Genomic DNA, 5,112 nt, shown 5'->3' with positions numbered 1-5,112 from the left:
GTGATATTTCAGAACAAGTTTGAAAACCTCTCGTTTGGAACACCTACAAGTGGGGTTAGCCATATACGCACAGGCTTACCATTGAGAGATTTACTGTCCACAAAAGAACTCCATGAGCATGTCTTTAGAGTAGCGATAAATGACCACATAAAATGTTTACGACTAATTTTGAAACACTGACCATTTTGCAGAATAAGTTATATTTAACTAGTTATTTATTTTATAGACAAATACGTTGTCTGAATAAGTTGTTACATTTCGAACCAGTTTCACGGATATGTTCGGGTTGCGCGACTTATGGTGCTATTAAATAACAGCCTCCGGACTTACTGCTTTCCACTGTGTTCTCTATTTCTTTGTTTTTTTTATTTCCTTTGAAGAGAGACCTTCAAGCAGTTTTTTGCTGCCACAAGTATAACGCCTCAGCATTCTTCCCTTCGCCATCAATTTTACTGATTATATTTCAGGTCTGCCACAAGATACAGCTCTGGATCTGAACTGACCATGTGGTTTCGAAGGACCATAAAGACTAACAAGTTTATACTGACCTCTCCCGACCACATGTTGCTCTTCGTTACTGCAGTTCTCACAACAAATGCGATGACGAGTCAAAGGTTGATATCATTAGCATTACTCCTGTTATTTTCGCGTTGCGTCTCCCCGTGTTCTGCAGTTCAAATTCATGGTGTGAGATGGATCTTACCACATCAGCATGTCTCGTGGCTTTGTCCTTAGTCCCGTAGTAACTGCTTTGCTTTCAACACACTCTCTCAAATGAAATCACTTGCCAGACATGTATTAAAACATTAAAGACTGTTCAACTATAACGTCAACATGATAGAGACGGTAAAGTACAGCAGTTAAGTGATATCTGTATCACGCTGTACAAAATAAGAACACCACAGTCGGAAGCCTATTAATACAATGTATCGCCGCTAAACACCTTGATCTAAGAAGTCGTCGATGTTTTACTTCTATGTTCAATATTAACAGTATGTAACTCTTCATGAGAATCAATGTATTTGTGTTTGTGTGATCTTACTGATTATATTGGTTTTTCTTTCAGTTGATCGTATATTTATTGCAATGTGTGCGTTTATCAAGCAGAAGGGGAATTAGCTCAAGTGGTAGAGCGCTCGCTTAGCATGTGAGAGGTACCGGGATCGATACCCGGATTCTCCACTTCTTTTTAAAATTTCTATTCTTTTCTATTATATTGTATATATTTTTAGTCGTAATTCGCTGCAGTATTTGGTTGTGTTACTCTCTTTTCTGAGTTCATTTTCAGCCATGATCAACTTTGTATTTCATTCCGCCATAGTTAATAAAATAATAATTAGTTGATCAATTTTATATTAGAATTGCTATTCGCTTTCCTTGAAAGAAAAGACTATCTATACATTTGATATTTTCTCTTCTTACTACTAGTTTCAAATTTTTGGCACAAGCAGAATGATTTTAAGGGGAGACGGTTAGTCGACTCCATCGACCCCAGCATTTGATTGGTACGTATTTTATCAACTCCAAAAGAATGAAAGGCAAAGTCAACCTCTGCGACATTTGAACCCCAGGGCGTAAAAATACAGAAGAAATGGCGCTATTTTGTCCGGTGCAGCAACGGTGCTGCCAGCCCGCCGCCTTAAAAACTAATCAAATAAGCCTTTCTACTATAGGCACAAAGCCCGATATTTGGTGGGAGGGGGCCAGTCGATTAGATCAATCCCAGTACGCAACTGGTACTTAATTTATCGACCCCGAAAGGATGAAAGGCAAAGTCGACCTCGGCGGAATTTGAACTCAGAAGGTAGCGATATACCGTTAAGTATTTTGTCCAGGGTGTTAACAATTCTGCCAGCCCACCCCTTTAATAATAATCAAATGATAATTAAAAAAAAAAGGGCGGTCAGCTGGCAGCGTTGCTACCGCGCGCCGGACAAAAATCCTTGGTAACATTTCTTCTGGATTTTTACGTTCTGAGTTCAAATTCTGCCGAGGTCAACTTCTCCTTTCATCCTTTTGGATCGATAAAAATAAGTATCGGTCAAGTACTGAAATCGACTAACCACCCCTTTAGTGTACCTATGCAGTAATCCCTCGACTATCGCGGGTGCTACGTACCACCCTTCCACCCCCACCCCCACCCCACTACTGGTGAACATCCGTGAAGTAGAAACAGTACTGTACTTTTACTTGTTTCAGTCATTGGACTGCGGCCATGCTGGAGCACCGACTTTAGTCGAGCAAATTGACCCCAAGACTTATTCTTTGTAAGCCTAGTACTTATTCTATCGGGCTCTGTTGCCGAAGCGCTAAGTTACGAGGACGTAAGCACACCAGCATCGGTTATCAAGCGATGTTAGGTGTGGACAAACACAGACACACAAACATATACATACATACATGCATATATATATATATATATATATATATATATATATATATATATATATATATATATATATATATATGACAGGCTTCTTTCAGCTTCCGTCTACCAAATCCAATCACAAGGCTTTGGTCGGCCCGAGGCTATAGTAGAAGACACTTGTTCAAGGTGCCACGCAGTGGGACTGAACTTGGAACCATGTGGTTGGGAAGCAAGCTACTTACCACACAGCCACTCGTATATATATTTTATACTATTTTTTTAAGAATTTGTATGCCGGCGTTCTTGCAGATACGTTAGCACGCCGGCGAAATGCTTCGTAGTATTTCACCTACCTTTACGTTTTGAGTTCAATTTCTACCTCAGTCAAATTTGCATTTCATCCTTTCAAGGTCCATAAATTAAGTACAAGTTGTGTACTAGGGTCGATTTAATCGACCGGCCTCCTCCCCCAAAATTTCGGGCTTTGTGCTTAGAGTAGAAAATATTATTTTCATAGTTTATATATTTGTTTTATTATAAATGCAAAACAACACCACGGAGGAATCGACGCCAGCTTAAATAATAAACTGGGATAGGTTAACCGCGATATGGCGCGGGATTACTGTAGTAGAAAGGATTACTAGATTACTTTCAGAGTGGTGGAATGTTAGAGTATCGGACAAGATTCCTCCTGATTCTTTAGGTTCTGAGTTCAAACCCCATCGAGGTTAACTATGCCTTTCAGCGTCGATAAAATAAAGTAACAGTCAAATAATCCTCTCTATTATAGGCTCGAGGCCTGAAATTTGGTGAAGGGGGATAGTCGATTACATCGGCCCTAGTACTCAACTGGTACTTAATTTATCGACCCCGAAAGGATAAAAGGCACAGTTGACATTGGTGGAATTTGAACTCAGAACGTAGCGACGTTCTGCCAGCTTGCAGCCTTAAAGTAACTTTCAAATAATGAAGTCGATATTATTGATTGCCGAAGGCGCGTGCCTTAGTGGTTAGGAGGATTCGGCTAACGATCGTGAGGTCGTGAGTTCGATACACGGCTGTGAAGTGAGTCTTTGAGCAAGACACTTTATTTCATGTGGCTCCAGTCCACTCAGCTGGCAAAAATGAGTAGTACCTGTATTTCAAAGAGCCACCCTTGTCATATTCTGTCTCACGTTGAATCTCTGAGAACTACGTTAAGGATATACTTGCCGTGAAATACTCAACCACTTGTACGTTAATTTCACGAACTGGCAGTACGGTTGATCGGATCGACTAGGACACTCGTCGTCGTAACCGACGGAGTACCAGTTTTTTTTTTATGATTGATTATATTGACTCACATTTTCCTCTCAAAAATAACAGCCTTGTACTTGATTTAATCATGATTAAATTGTAAATTGCTTTGGAAAGTGTAGATTTATAAATATAATTTTCCCTGTGACTGATTCTAATAAATAAAATGGTGAAATTTTTTATGGCCTAATAAGATGAGTGAAATTATCAGTTTTCCGCTGATAATCATTAATTTATTTATAAAATTCTAAAATAATGAAGAAGTCATACGTTATTGACAATATTTCCGAGACGTTCCAGTTAGCAACATTATTTGTTGTTTATCATTATCAGCTGGATATTATAATTCACAACGGTATCTATACCATTATACAACATAGTGCAGGTTACATTTTTAGAGAGCATTTTATATTTCTTAATATTGTACATGTATGCTACAAAATTATACATGTTGTAGTGTACACTGCTATTTATATAAAGACATAATCACGTGATCACATGACCGATCAGGCTATCAACTGTTGTTACACATCGCTGGTCACAATGCGTTTTTGCATTGTTTTAGCCTTCAAATGATGCCACCCCGCTTGCTAGTCGGGGAAAAATACTTGCAGATTTAGAGGTCCAGCATATATATGTGACGGACATTTTTCAGCAGTTTCCCTGAGCACCAAATCCTCTCACAAGGCTTCGGTAAGCCTGGGGCTATAGTAGAGGACACTTGTCCACGGTAACACGCAGTGAGACTGGATCTCGAACCATGTGCTTGGAAAGCAACTTCTTACCACACAGCCACACTTTCTGAAACGAAAATGCTTATCTCTTTCAAGCATTTAAATTTTAGCACAGAAATAGTATGGTGATATAAAGTTTCTTTACTCCGCAAATTTTGAGGGAAAAAAAATTCAAGATTTCGTCCATAAAATGAAAAACCGCAAATGGAGAAAAAATTGAATTGAAGAGGGATGCACAAATTTGCACATTTTGGTGAATACTGGTAAGAGACGGCATTAAAATCCTGAAATTGTTGACAATGGGAAAATATATTGTTTATTTTGTATTTTATATAATTTTTTTTTATACGTAAGTTTAAGTTATCAAAGTGTTAATGGTATTTATTTATAAAACCTGTCACTGTCATGAAAACATTTTAAAACACGTTGTGTTCATACGTTCTATAATGCTTGCTTGCATATAACTGGTGGATGGTGCTGCCTGCGCGAAAATATATGGTGGTTGTGTGGTGAGAGGTTTGCTTCCCAACCACATGGTTACGGGTTCAATCTTACTGCGTAGCACCTTGGGCGAGTGTCTTCTGCTATAGCCTCGGGTCGACCAAAGCCTTGCGAGTGGATTTAGTAGACAGAACCCGAAAGAAGTCTGTGTGTGTGTGTGTGTGTGTGTGTGTGTGTGTGTCTGTCTGCCTGTCCGTCTGTCTGTCTGTATGT

At 39.1% G+C, this 5,112-nt stretch overlaps 1 long non-coding RNA gene and 1 other non-coding gene across 2 annotated transcripts in view; one reads left to right on the top strand and one right to left on the bottom strand.

The window, feature by feature from the left end:
• Nucleotides 1-1,109: 1,109 nt before the first annotated feature.
• Trnaa-agc (transfer RNA alanine (anticodon AGC)) lies at nucleotides 1,110-1,182 on the top strand. Its single transcript has one exon. It is a non-coding gene; the product is annotated as a tRNA-Ala (tRNA).
• A 3,582-nt stretch (nucleotides 1,183-4,764) lies between these two features.
• The window catches only part of LOC128247844 (uncharacterized), a 4,454-nt gene continuing 4,106 nt past the window's right edge, over nucleotides 4,765-5,112 (bottom strand). Inside the window, exon 2 of the long non-coding RNA XR_016242032.1 lies at nucleotides 4,765-5,112. This exon is cut by the window's right edge and continues 174 nt beyond it. This is a non-coding gene — a long non-coding RNA (uncharacterized LOC128247844).

This window comes from Octopus bimaculoides, chromosome 5, assembly GCF_046866305.1.
Source record: "Octopus bimaculoides isolate indiv1 chromosome 5, ASM4686630v1, whole genome shotgun sequence".
Classification (NCBI taxonomy): domain Eukaryota; kingdom Metazoa; phylum Mollusca; class Cephalopoda; order Octopoda; family Octopodidae; genus Octopus; species Octopus bimaculoides.
The sequence above is the reverse complement of the archived record's forward strand: the minus strand, read 5'-3'. Positions and strand labels throughout refer to the sequence as shown.